Genomic DNA, 15,285 nt, shown 5'->3' with positions numbered 1-15,285 from the left:
TATACTGCATGGATTTTTAATGTTTCACACATTAGCTTTTAAAAATTGCCTTCATATTCCCCATATTGATTTTTGTGGCTCCCAACATACAGCACCTGCTGAGTGGCTTTGCCAAACTCTCCTGGTGAAAAGATGATATAGGAATCCTCAGCAGGGGCAAAGACAATCATAGATTCAAAAATCTAGCATCCAGTTGACCATTTTTCTTAAGCCTCATTGTAAGACTTTTTCTTTTTTTTTCTTCTTTTTATGATGGCATGCACAGTATAACTGCCTAAGGGCATGCTTATTATAGACTGTATTTTAAAGCTGATTAAAAATAAATTCTCCATGCCTGTCTGAAACTTATTCCACAGAGAATCTTGTTTCATATCGGACGAGTAAAAGGATCTGTTGCTTATGTTCACCTTTTACCTCAGCCCACATTTAAAAACTCATATCAAATTTCCATTACACTTCATTTATTATCCAGTCTTTCTACTTTCATCAGAGGAAGCATTATAATGACTGTGACTTTGAAAACTTTTATAATTAATGTGTGCATGTGTACATATATATTTATATATTATTATATTTTATTTATACTCCATATAAAAATTAGGCTATCAAGTCTGACAGAATGATCTCAGTACCATAATAAACAGACCTCTCTTCACAATCATTCTGCAGCACACAAGATTTGGCAAACTGTCAGATGGCAGGATGAAGAGGTAAAGAGCAGAATCTGCAAATTCTGGCTGTGCACATGGGAATAGGTTCTGGGCTTTCCAAGAACTTGTGGAGAAAATGAAACTTGGCAGGATCCATTCGGAAATTCATTTCATCTGTTTTCATTTTGCACTGTCTGTCATCTAGTTTTTGATCACTAAATGAAAAAGAAAAATGAAGTTCTGCCATATGCATTCTATAAATTTCAATTTAGCTATCAGGTGTCACACCTGCCACAATTTTGCTTTTTGCTGCATTTCAGACAACAGACATAATCATTTGTTTGTGTTACCGATGTTGGTTCAGGAAAGTTTATTTATGGTGGTATTTGCAGTAAATCTGCTCATTGCCAACCATTGCTGTATAAACCTACCACTTGAAATATAGACAGGTATGTCAGCCTGTATAGGTAATATATTGTACAGTGTTAATTAAGGAGCACTATTTGTGATCTCTGCTCCTCCACTGAAATGCCCTGAACCCTGAACCTGGCTGCTAGGACACCTTGACCAAAGCCACACTCTACAGGTCTCAGAGTGTGCACGAGAGGTTTGCACATCCTGTGTCTGCCCTGCTGCACCGAGCAGGCATCGCCCTGCAAGGACAGGGGACAGCCCTGTTTGCTGCCCTCCACCTCCCCCGGGACTCCCCTGACCCCTCAGGGTTTGTTGGGTGATGTCGATGATGGGCTCTTGGGGTGTGGCCATTCCAAATTTCTCTTGCTGCTGTTGCTCTGGCCATGGAACCTCGGCTGGAGCCTTCCCACACCACCCAGCCCCAGGGGCCAGAGCCCCACCAGGGCTTTGGGCTTTGCTCCTGGGCTGCTGCCACACCCAGGCAGCCCCAGTGCACCTGCCCTGTAACAGGTCCCTCACCTCTCATTTAATATCTCCCAAGTGGAGCGCTCATACCTTAGGAGGAGGACTCTGTGCAGGGTAAATTTATGTTGTTATTAGCCAGCAGGATTAAAAGCAGCAAGTTATCTCTCCATGAGCTGTCAGATATATTTATGCTGGAACCTCTTCCACAGTTGTGTTTATTTTTTTCTACAGAAAAACATAAAAAAGTAAAGTTGAAAAATTCATAAATAATCTCCTTGCCAAGTATCAGGAGAAAGTAGGGGTAGGTCAAATTTGTTGGAAAACACTGATTGGGTGGTGGCAATGAATTTTTCCTTGGCTCCATTTCAATTTTTCTGAATTATTTGGGTCAAGAAGAGATTGATGGAAATTTAATAAAAACTGAAATAGAAGTCAAAGTGCTTTGCTCTGATTCAATATCTTGATATTCCAGTATTCCAAATTGAAAGGATTTTTCTACTTGAAGGACTTTTTTCTTTACCATTTTAATTTTTAAACTGCTATCTTATGTTTTCAGGTAGTTCATGCTTTCTCATTCTGACTCAGGTGGTTTGGAACTGTTTCAGACTTTTTGGAATTGCTGGAAAATCAGAGAAGGTTCATGTGGTTCTACACAGAGTAGAAATAAAGGCCTATTGAATTATTTTTTTTATTTCCTCTTTTCATATTCTCTTCTTTAAAGACTAAATATTTGATCCACAATGTGAGACTAGCTATGCAATGCAAAGTGCAAGATCTATTAAATACTACTGCAGTTAAAAAACACAAGCCATATATAGAAGTCCTACTAATGAAACAGCATGATACTATGTGCCATGCTGTATACATGGGTATTGTTATTTTGGATCACAGGATCATGAAGTCTTTTTTATTTTTTTAAGTTTGGGAGCAGGATGGAAGATTAACAAAAGCATTCTAGTTTGGCTTGAATTTATACCATAATTTTTAGTGGCATTTCATTTTAGGGTTTTATCCTTGCCCTTGGATAGGTAAGGAATTCACAGACTCTCAATTATTTACAGTAATTTTAAAAAGTTCCAAGATATATTCTGATAAATGTTGGTCCAGGATTTGAGAAAAATATAATTCACATTGAGGGAATCAAGCAGAGGATTCATAGGGTGACAGTGAACATCTGGAGAGTGACTTACTGGATATATAATTTTGAAACTAACCTACTAGAGCTATAATGAGAAAGCAGCTGTGGGGGAATTTGTCACGTTAAGCATTAAGCTTGAGCATACTGATAAGCAGAGGGGCTGATACCCTCCTCACACACATACACCCATGCACTCTGTCATACTTATCTAAAGGGGAGCACGTCTCTCACTGCAGGATATTTAAATTTGTTAGCTTCTTGGAGCAGAAATGTGGAAAAATGGCAATGAAATTTAAACAGCAATTAGCCTGACTTCATTTTTTCTCTCTGATTCTTTCTCTTTGATTCCCTGGTATTTTACAGCCTGTGTTTGTTACAATTTATTGTAATTCCTTTCGTGGAGCAGTGGCAAACCTCTAAGTGTGCCTGGTGTTCAGTGACTGTCAGCCTCACTCCTGCTGCCATAGAGCTCTGCAGCCTCGGCAGTTCATCTGTGCCAGCAGAGCCAGCCCCCCCTGACAGGCACACTCCTGCTCACCTTGTGAGTCACACTCTGCTCTGGGCCTTTCAGAGGGAATCTTCTTAAGTGGAAAAATATACAGTGTTTTATACCTGCATCTCTATGGGAGCTGAAGCACCATATAGCTATTAATAAAACTGTTGGGAGTCAAGTATATCAGAACGTGCATCTCTGGCTTTTTCAGAAACTGACAGATTTAATTAATTAAACTCCAATGCTCTATTCATAGCTCAGCTTTTTTATGGTACAAAGATTTGCATTCCAATTAGTGCTTGCAAAAAAGTTTTCATGTTAACCTGATCGGTAGTGTTTCCCCCTCCTTGGTGTCTATCTTATTCCATGGAGACTGCAGCGATGTGTCAGGAAGAGCATCTCTGTTACCTTCTGATTGAACAAAACTCTCTTAGGGTTCCTTTGAAATCTTGAGGGCTTGTCACTTGAGGCATTATTTTTTTAAGCATGAACAAATCTTGTCAGCCTAAGCTAAGAAATCAGCTGTATTTTATCAGCACTTTGGGATCAAACTTCATGTTCAGTATTCAGCACTGGGTGCTGTGTGTGAGACAAAACTAGAGGTTGCACTATGCTTTAGGAAGACCACCTCTGGTGAGAGGGGGATCAGTTTATTACTGTTTCCAGAATACCTTTACAAAAAAAAACCCAAACTCAGATACTTTTGCAAGTGTGCTATATAAAGTGCTTAATATCTTTCAACACTTGCTTATTTATGTAGGCATATTATGTTGAATTAAGTACAGCTTCTTTGACTTAAAGTGCCTTGAACCCACACACAACTTTTTAAAGAGAATTAATTGGCATCATAGGTCTTTTGCAATTAATCCTCCTTAAGGGTGAGGTAATGCTGCTTTGCAGCAGGTCTATCACTTTCCCAATTACTCACTGATTGCTGTGCACTCTCATCTTCCATCTGGACATCTGTGGAGCTCTGGGACTCAAATAGCTGCATGCTCAGTCCCATCTGGAAGGGTGTCACAAAAGCAAATGTCTACAAGGTGTTGCTGGAATAAATAAAACTGAGATGGTAATTCCTGCTCCTACTCCCTGTGCCAAGTCAAAGGAAAAATATTCTGTGGTAGTGACTGAAGACAAGAGAGGACCAAGCCTCAGCCTGTGCTCTCAATACTTTCCTATTTTCTTGGAAAACAGAGAGCATTTTGGCAAGATGTTCTATCACTGCACACTTTCAGTGTGCTTACCAACATGCTGGACGTTTCTCAAAAATTGTTGAAGCCAAACAGGAACCCAAAAAAAGGTGGAAAATTCCCATGATACCATAATGAGAGAAAAACAACCTTTCTACATAAATGCTGAGATCATGCCAGGAGGAGACTTTTAACAGTGCTCATAAACTATATGACCTTGCAGACAATGAGAGCTCTTCATGCACATCATTTCTGTGCACATCACTTCTGTGTATGTGTTGTGGAATTTCTAAAAGTCAGGGCTGGACTTTCACTCCCAAGACTGAACTGTACATCTGTGCTGTAGTGCAGACAGAGAGCAATGGATCTGAAATTCTGCATTGATGGGCTAATGTTCAAAGTAGGGGCACTTCTTAAGAAATTTTAGTAATTTTAAAACATTCTTTATACTGTGGGCACAAAGAAAGATGTGTGGGAGTGGGTGTGATAAAGGACAGCTCATGGCAGAACAGAAAGTCAAGCATGCTCATTCCAAGACAGGCTTTATCTTCTGAATTGTCCAGGTCTTCTTCCATTTCTGAGGCAGTCATTTCTCACCCTGGGGCAGCACAGTATGTTACAGACCCAGCCAAGTGTCCTTAGTGTCTGTTGGGGACATTCATAATACCCAGTACATTCCCCACTTGCTGCTGCTGCCTTTCAGGCTTTTAATTCTTCAGTATTTTAGGCATGAAGGGTATTAAATTATAGGGAGAAAAAAGTTGTAATGTGGTTATTCTGTACCTTCAAATCAGCACCAAAAAGCTTAGTAGGATCATCACCTTCTCTGGCATAAAATTCTTCAGCAGTGCTTTTCCTCCCAGGAATTCCTCCTAGCAGACATTGTCAGCTTGCCAAGGAAAGCAGCAATGTTGCACTTTCTAAATGCACTTCAGAGAGAGGCCTTCAAAGAAAAACAAAACAAAACAAATTTTAAAAAATCTTCAAAAAACACAAACCCAAAACTATCGAAAACACAACAAAACACACACTGCTTTTTACTTCATCCTCCAGATTTCTTGCTTCTGAAATCATAATGTTGCTCCTCCAAAGCTGCATGGGCAAATCCATCTGACTGCATGAGTGTCAATGCAAGGCATTTTCCTGTTTATTTTAAAGGCTGCTGGAAGTGAGCAGTGTGTCTTGCAGGCTGCTCTCGTGGCACTTTAGAAATGGAGCTGGCAAAACACAGCTGAGTTATGGGAAAAGCATCGTGGCAGTTTAACACAGCCAGTCTCAGGCCTCCTGCCAGCTGTAGGAGCATCTCATAAAGCACGGTGAGAAAAATCACAGAGCTGACACGCACAAGTTTGCACTGGGTTCCTTGCCAAAATTGCCAGCTATGAAGTAAAAAAAACAGAATCTGTAAATGAAATGGTTAACATGGAAATTTCTGTAAATCAGGTCTAGGTAGTGGAGTGGAAGCTCCTTCTTCCATTTGACATAATCTAGAACCAACTTCTTTGCCTCATTCTAAAATTTCAATGTAGACAAACCTAATATGCTAAAAAAAATAACAAGATAGCTTAAAGTTTAGAAGGTATTATTTTTATGTAGAGTAGCTTAAGTCAGTTTCTTTTGGCTTTCATACCTTACATCAGAGGGAAAAATATTAAAAAATATTATTTCATCTAGTATCTTGAGCACACAGAGAAATATATACTTTAAAGAAATGCTTAAAACATTTTTTCTTGTAATGTAGAATGTGAGAACCCTGAGAAAAGAATAAATTACAAGCATGTTTCATAACACGCACATGTCAGTTTAAAAACCATGCAATAGCCAAGCATGAAGGGAGGAGTTAAAGGATTATATGTGGAAGAAGTAACTCTAAAATTTGTATTATTTCAGGTTGAAGTCCCACCATTATAATTGTTTTAGTGGTGTTTTTATATGCTGTTGAGTAATAGTTTGTCCACACCCTGGCTTTTATCGAAGGAACTGCCTGAACAGAGATTGTGCTGACAATAACCTCTAATAGAGCTATGGTCACTTAATTAAACAGTTTGGGAGCTTAATTTAGGTGACATTTAAAATTGAAATTTCAAGTATGTTATTCTGTCGTGTTCTCTCTTGCTATTGTTCAGTAAAATACTGTATTCAAGGAAATCCATGAAATTACAATTCAAAGACTGTGATAAGACTGGATTATTTTTGTACCGTTTTTAGCTCTCATTACAATTTTTGTTGCAAGACTAAGTCTACAGATTGAATATAAAGTATATCAAGCTTTAAATTCGGTGATAAGTCATTGTTAGGGCAGAGAATTTTGTGATAACACAGGCAGTAGATTAATCCACTCTGATGACAGCCCTGCAAGTCTGTGAGGAACAGAACACAGAGCAAGATTTATCCCTTGCATTGACAAGGACGGTGAGGGGAATGGGAAATGGAACAAAATTAGTCCATTTGCATGACAGCCTAAGACTATAATCATATGGTTCCACTCAAATCCTACAGTAATGGAACATAAAGAAAAAAGCATGAATAAGGCACATCATTTAAAACTATATTGTACTCATCAACCTTTCCAGTGTCTGTAGAAAACATAATCAGAGAGGAAAAATTAATTTCAGCCTGCTAAATTGCACTGTAAATACAGAGGGGATACAACAGAATTGTTCAAACAAACTTATTCATCTGGCTTTCTTAAGTCTGGATAAATTCAATCTGCTCTGTATTCACTAAGATGAGACTATCAAACTAAATCCCCAGCTTGCATAAAGTTCCCTTGACTTCAGTGGACTCGGAATCTCAAAATCTCCAAGGAAACCCTCTTCTTGATAGGGAGGTTTCAAAAATATTGAAATAGAAGATAATTCAAGATACCTAGGGGAAAATTTTTAAAAATGAAGATTGACAAACAGTGTGAAATATAGAATAGCAAATGTATACATTCATCTTCTGCATCCCTGTAGTTCCCTGAAACACACTGGAATTTCTCACGAGCACCCATTGGTGCACCCAGATGTTTCTAGGATCATGGCCATCAGGCTATAGGGAAGGGCTTTGTGAGCTGAAACCCAGCATATATCACTTGAATTAATTAAAGCAACTGTGATGACTGTAAGGGTTACAACATATCTACTATATAATGCATATATTATAAATCTGCAGTTGGTTTATTCTTTAAGTAATTAAACTGCAAACTAAGGCATAAGCACCAAGTAAATATGATGTCATTATTGGAAAGCTCTTACATGTTTTGTCCAAAGGTCAGAGTCAGAATTACATTAATTTAGTCATGAACCTTTGCACTTTTTCATCTAAACAATGGAATCTCATTTTAATTTCCTTTCTTTTTCCACTTTAAATACAGGCATTTCTGTGAAGGAAGTTGCATATGACTATCTGCACGTCTCCTTTCCTGCAATCTTATGAAAAAAGCTGTATCATATGGTATAATCAGCACTGACTGGGCCACATAAATACAGCAGCAGTGAGTTTTGAAAATGTTTTAAATATTTAATCTGAAAACATCTGATTTAGTAAGTGAAGACTTCAGTGTACTAGAGAAAGCAGTTCATGAACAGACTTATTGCCTGCCAGTTTTTTTAAAGAGCAAGGCCTGTAGCTATGCATGAGCAAAATTTCCACTAAATGTAGTTTGCAGGCAGGAGTTTATTTAGGAAATGCCTGCCACACCTGGGTGTTCACAGACAGAACTACCTACGACTGAGGCAAGCACATATTTCTTGTTGCTTTGTAAGTTCTGCAAACCATTCTGTCCTGTTTTTGTCATTATACTAATGCATGGAGCAGACCTTAAAACAATTTTGGCTAATCACCCAAAAGGCCAAATTGTCCACTATGTGTGTGTGACATTGTGTTCACATGGAGCTAAATGTGGAGCATAGATCTGAATTTACTGAAGCAACTTTTCCTTATATGCACACTTAATGGAGTATTGATACCATTTTACAAAAATAAGGAATAAAGTATGGGGGCAATCAAATTAAACTGCTCACCAGCCACCTCCATTCAACCTCTTTTTGCCATTTGGAAGACAAATCAATTTAGTCACTTGGCTGCAATGATGTTTCTCATGCACAGTGTCACAGTATTGCAGATTGCCTGACCCATTCACAAGCCCTGCTTCTCTTTCTCTCTTTTCAGCATCTACATGTTCCAAAGATAACCTTCATCTAGGTTAGTGCTGCTGTGCAACTCATAACACAATTGCTAACAGACTGGATGGGTTCTTAACTGCTATTATAAAAACAGCTCATTCTTTTATGGTCTTCATTTATGACACATCTAATTACGTTGTTTCAGAAATGAGCAGGGCAATGTTTAACAAGGAGCTGTGCTTGGTGTAACCAAGCAGTGCAACCTCTGCTGTACAGGTAAGGGAGGCTTCTGGAAATGGTGGAGGTGGCCAGGGACCCAGAAGGTGCAGTGACCTGCCCAGAGCTTGGTCTGGGTGTGCAGCTGCAGAGCAGAGCAGGGCCAGGGCCAGCAGCCTGGGAATGGCACAGCTCACCACGGCCAGGCAGTTCAAGGCTGGCAGGGAGCCCATGATGCCCTACCAGACAGGCCTGGATCAGAGTGCCAGGATGCATGGAATAGCCAATCCATAAGCCCAACCAAAAGGAAACATGGTCAGGAGCCATGCAGATGGCAACAGAAGGCTGCAGGTCTCTGCTTGGCGTCGGGTGAACGCAGGTGCAGACCTTGAATGGGATGTGTCAGAAAGGCAGTTCCCTCCTCACTTGCCTTGTGTCAGATTGCCTCTGCATGAGAAAGGAGCAGGTTATTCAAATATACTCTTAGCTTCTGGGATTCTGGCCCCTTTCTAGAGATATCTCCTCTACTCACACACAAAAGGTGAATTTTGTCTAGAAACATGCAGGTGGAAATTTTAGGAGGGATTATTTGTCTACGGGAATAAAATGTGACTCTTGTGCATGCATTTACACCAGTAAATCTTTAGCACTCAGTTGTTTGCAGAAAGTGAACAAGGGCTGGTCACGAATGCTGTGAAAATGGAATTTGCTTTTTACTTTAAATGAATATTCATGAATAATTTCCTCCATTATTTGCTCACCACTCATATTTAATGATATGGGAAATGGAATGAATAACAAGGTGCTGAAATTTGCTGACAATACACAATTATTTAAGTTAATATAAACCAAGGAGCAAAGTAAGAAATTTCAGGAGGAGCTAATAAAACCTGACTGACTAACAAGATACCAGATGAAGCTCACTGCAGACAGGTACAAGATAATGAACATTGTTAGAAATCGTTTAAACTTCTTGTGAGTATTGATGGGGTGTGAATTAGCCCTGACCTCTGGGTTAGGATGGATGTACTATCTAGCAGCAGAGAGGAAGGAAAAGTGCTGTAAGCCAGGGGGAAGGGTAAGTCCAGAGCAGAAATATCTCTTCAGTCCTACTCCAGCCATGAGCAGGGCTAAAGTAAGATAGAAACAGTGACCCCTAGACCTGTAAGAAAGAGTCAATCACTAGATTGATTTATTTATTTATAATTAATTTCTCTTTTGTGGGATAAAATTACATTAATTTAAGCTAAAAGGCAACTCTGAAAGGACAGAGTCAAACAATTTCAGGTGAAATGGCCAGTACATGTGAGAAGGCACCCAAAGGATGCAAGTTAAACTTTCAAGTTTACTTTCAAAGTCAAGAGAGCATCAAGAGCACCAGCACCATACAAAATATGCAACTCTGTGAGGGACATATTTTGAGTTTCTTCAAGACACACCATAATCCATTGCCTAGCATGAGAGAACAGACAGAAAGTTTTAACAATGAGTTTAGAGGCTTGTATCAGGATGCTGACCATTTCAGCACACTTCAGGTTTTCATTTTAAACCGCTCCAACAGAACTTGCCAGCACTCAGCCACTAGTGCCCCAACACCAGAGAAACACTACCCTGTAGGATGAGTGAGGGAGAATATGGCTCTAAGTCACTGCCCCAAACAAAACTCTGAACTTTTCTGTAGCTGCTATGAACTCTGCTTTGTAGTACTGGGGTCCAGAGAAAGCCCTCTCTGGAGTCAGTGCACATGAAGAACCTGCTTTACCAAGTGACTGGTGTGGTAGGAAAGCAATTGGATAACAGCAGGGTTGCCTGAGGACCTGTCCCTCCTGTCCATGCTCTCTCTCAAAGCATTATCCCTCTGTCATTGAATGGAGAGGCTTCACTTACACTCTGTGTGCTGCAGCCAACTTTTCTCCAAACATTTCAACTTCCCAGCAAATTCTCATGTTCCTGAAATCTTCAAGGAAGGAGATGATATCACAGAGTAGGAATATTACAGAATAATTGTTTGTTGGCCCATGAACCACAGAGTTCTGCCTGGGAGGGATAATGCAAGAAGTCAGTGATTATAGGATTGTTGTTTGTAATGCAGATGTTTGGGTTTGACTTAAAGCACTCTTGGCAGTTCATACGATGAACTTTCCACTCTCAGTCCTAAATGATCATTCATTATTTTTCTCCTCTGAGTATTCTTTTGTTTCCTTTCATGGTCTTCAAGTATTTTTCCTTCTGCTAGAGTTCTCAGATAGGAAATGCACAAATGCTTGAGGAGTCACTGGGAGAAAGGATGAAGGGGTGAGGCAGTGAGGAAGGAAAGAGGGCAGGGGGAAGAGGCTCTGTCCTCGGCAAGACTGTGAGCAGTGAGGCAGAACATGGCAGCAGCAGAGAGCCAGAACTTCTATGAACTGTTACCCAGGGCATCTGGAATTCTGAGGGGCTGAGAGGATGGAAAAGAGCATCTTTTCCAGCCTTGTGCAGACCTCATTCTGACCATAGTTCTGTCCATTCCTGTGGACAAATCTAGCTGGTTACACCTCCTCCTCTGCTCCCTTTGACCTTCATTTCTGCAAGATACACCCCCAAAGCACATCAAGGTTTCTGGGAATGCGGGACCAAATCCCAATATCCTTGCTTAGGATCATGTCATTCTTCAATAGACATTGAAGTTAACTGGTAAGACCCCAAACCCATGTCATAATTTAACCATTTTTCAGTGTTACCTGAGGACAAAAAATTCAAGGTGGCTTTTGTGGGGTATTGCTCTGCTGAGAGGTTTTTTGTAGCACTGGGAGGGTAAACACCTGGACAGGCCAGGACAGGGACTGCCAGTCTGGGACTCTGTGGCAGGCAAACAAGAAGTGTCAGAACTCTTCTCCCATGTCAAAAACACAAAGATGTAATCATGGGCCTGAGGACCCAGTCTGGTCATCTGGTAATTTGTATGTTGGCCCTGCAGTGTAGGAGCCCTTTGCTTCTGCTTCTCTGGTATAAAATGAGTGTATTAAAGAAACTGGTAGTCTGGCATTTCATTGGTGTAATTATTCATGGAGTTCACTCTATTTCTCCTGCAGAAATGAGGCTATTGTTACAATTTCACTGTAGCATAACCAGGAGAACACAAACAGACATGGAATCTGAATTACTTTATCCCTTTTAGCTGTGGGGAACTTTATACTCAATCTGTACATCTCTGCTGTATTACAGCAGATGCAGAAACAGAGCCCAATTTCAGGGCAGTTAATCTAGCTTTCAGAAACATTGCATTCAGTTTAAATTCCCTTATTTCATGACTTCATCCAAGGTAAAACAAAGAGAAGAAAGGAACTGGCTCTGAGCACTGAAATGTGCCATTTCCTTCAGATGGACATAGCTACACAGATTTAGGAGGATGTGTGCATGCATATGTTTATGTGAGTTTGTGTGTTTATTGCTTCAGAATTGCCTAGAGTTACATCATCCCAAGAGATCTATTCAGCCCTGTATGCTCAGATGGAATATGATGTTTGCACATAAAATGATAAGGATTTGCAAAGCACTCAGACAGGAAGGTGAGGTGAGACAGTTATAAAACAGATGCTGACACTACTTTTGAGCTACAGCCCTCTGAGATAGGCTGCCCTGTGATTGAGTGGCTTGTGTTTGAAAAAAACTTTCCATGGATTTTTTTATTTGAAAATAATTTTAAGCAATAATGGAAATTCATTATTTTGATCTGACATTTAAGTACATTTTCAATTGAATCCAGATTTCAATGACTAGAAGAAAAAACCCTATAATTGTCCTAGTGAATAGGATAAATGAAACATTTCTGAAGTATTATAAAGACCATCTAAATTTTTGAAGTGATAGGACTTGATTTGAAACCAATAAAAAAATTTGATATTAAAAAAAAAACCACAACAAGCATCAGAGAAAAACTTTATACAATGCATTTGTAGGTCCTCTGTCTGTTTTACATCATATTTTCTTTTTGGCAGGAAACTGGGTGACTTAAAAATCATTTGTCAAAAAAACAAAAAGCAAAGAATGAAATATCATTAACAAAATTATCATATTTTTTTATCTGCATGAAATATTTATCATCCCAATTCAGTAAGTGATACATGTATGTACTTATGTGATAGAGATAAATGCTTGTGTTGCATGCACATGCCTTTGGCTGTTCTGCACATACAGGGTGGATTGTACTGGAGCAGACTGTGACGGGTTGGATCCTGGCATTTGAGGGTGCTGAAAATGCTCAGAACTCAACACCAAGGAGGGTGAAGATTTATAAACAATACCTGGGGTGTTCAGGATCTCTCAATCTGATACACCCTCTCACCATCTCCTTTGAGGATGACCTGCTGTGGTCTGCAAATGGGGTCTGCAGGCTATGGCAAGTTTGGTGAGATTCTTTCTTGTATATTCAGTTAGTAGTCCAAATTTGATCACACCAAACAATGTCTTTAATACAGCAGATCATGCTTCTGCTCATTTAAAAAAACACACCTAACACTGGCTCTGTTCAGTTTTTACTCCTTGGTTGGCATTATAGTCAGTTTCTGGAATGAAAGCAGTCCTCTGTATTTATGTATATTTATCTTTTGAAAGCTACATAAGATTGAGCTCTAGAAAGCTATCAGCTGTACATGTTATTTTCACAGCATTGTCTGCACAATCAGCATTCCAATTACCTTTAAAACAACTATGAATAAATGGGATTTTTCATGATACAAAGCTTGGAAAGTACCCAATAATTTATAAAAGCAAGCTGATGTCTTCCCATCAGTTCACCACCAAAAAACAACAGAATTGTTTTTTCTCAACAGCTTGAGAATTCTACAGTCTACGTGTAAGATGTTATAATCACAGTGATCAGTAATCAGAAATGTGTGGTTTGAAGCCAAGCATCTTAACCTGTGTATATTCATTTACTTATGCCTTCCTAACTCAGTCTTGCAAAGATAAATGAGCCCATTTATAAAATGAGCAACACAGTTAAGTATAGAACTGGGGCTTTGCTCTCCATGGATAAGAATGGAAAGACTGACTTTTGAAATATTTCCCCAAACCATTAATTTTTAATGTTTCTTAATGATGGATTCTGCAGTACTGGCAATCCACATTCTTGTACCCATTTTATTTGACTTAGACATATTCTCCACTCTTTCAGGAATATGCACATTTGTGCCAGTCCCTCCTCCCTGCCTATGAAAACAGGTACCCATCAATACTTCAGATTTGTGACAACTCAATATTTTTTTTCTCAGCATTTTTTGAAATTTTTGACAGCACAAATTTGAAATTGTCTCCTTTTCATGTGTTCACTTGCTCATCTCCACTTGTTTAACTCCTGTCCCTGTACGCCAATAGATATTATCAGTAAATCCTTCTGGTTTAATCTCCAAAATGTCTCAGAAATCTCTTCTTTCCTCCTCATTCTCCTCATAAAATCTTTGTCAAGTCCATCCTTCTCCACATCCATTCCTATTGTGACCTTGCTGTCTTCAGCCTCTAAATGACACTCACATTAGCCAGTTTTTTAAGCAGTGTAATGCAAAAGTAATCCACTGCTCCCAGTATTGAGATCTCATTAAGATATTCCTAAATCCCTCTTCTTCACTGTCTCCCTATTGCCTTCTAAATCTGATCGAAGCTCCTTTTATCACCGGGTTGCTCTTGACCTAGCCTACCTTCTCCTGTCCTTGCTCTGTTCTTCCTCATCTTTCTTCTTTCTGTGCTGCCTGCTCACCCAGTGCCAGTCACAGAGTAAAGCCTGGCCAGCTGGACCTGTGCCCTGCCTTCCATGTCACCCAGGTACCTGTGAGTGCAGCAAGTTGCTCAGCAGCCCCATTCCAGATGGAAACATGCTGACCTGCCTGGCACAGTCCCCCTTGTAGGTGTGAATCATTGACTAGAGAAAAGGTGCTATCACATCCCTTTTTAGCAAAAAGAAAGAGAGACATTTATCTCCCAGTACAAGTTTATGGGGTATTTTTCTGAGTCATCCACAATTTCTCCTGTATCCTTAGACCTTTAATTAGAAAAGGAATTAAAGTTTTTTATTATAAATTTACTATCACTAGGGTTATGAAATTGCTCTCCAAGTCTATCTGGACACCCCTTGCAGAATGCTGGTGTCTAGACAAAATTGAAAGGTACATCCCTGAGTGGTAAAAATGTGTTCCCAGATCTTAAGGCCTGAATCTTAGGTTGTAACTTCTTGCTTCCTTGCTTCCTTTTAGCTTGATTTTGGGGAGTAATAAGACACAGAACAATAACATTTATTTTCCGCATTCGAGGTTTTCATCCCCTGTTATTCCACTGAAGTTTAGCAGCAGGATTTGTAAGTTAGCACAGACCAGCTGAGCTTACAGTACATGCCAGCACAAGGACCAGGACAGGACGTGCAGATCAAAGCTGTCCTTAGGTCATCTGATTTTGTGTTCCTCTGTGGCTCCATGCATTAGATTATGGGAAAACTTAACAAAACAAACAAATTCCTAGTCCCTTCCTCTCATGCCCTTTAAGTCCTCCCCCCATCACAAAGTCAAACAGGAGGAAAAAAGTCTTCCTACACCTGGACCCTTTGTTCATTATTCTGCAGTTCATCAGAAAGTAACATCCG

This window comes from Serinus canaria, chromosome 8, assembly GCF_022539315.1.
Source record: "Serinus canaria isolate serCan28SL12 chromosome 8, serCan2020, whole genome shotgun sequence".
In the NCBI taxonomy this organism is placed as follows: Eukaryota; Metazoa; Chordata; class Aves; order Passeriformes; family Fringillidae; genus Serinus; species Serinus canaria.
This window is presented reverse-complemented; position numbering follows the sequence as displayed.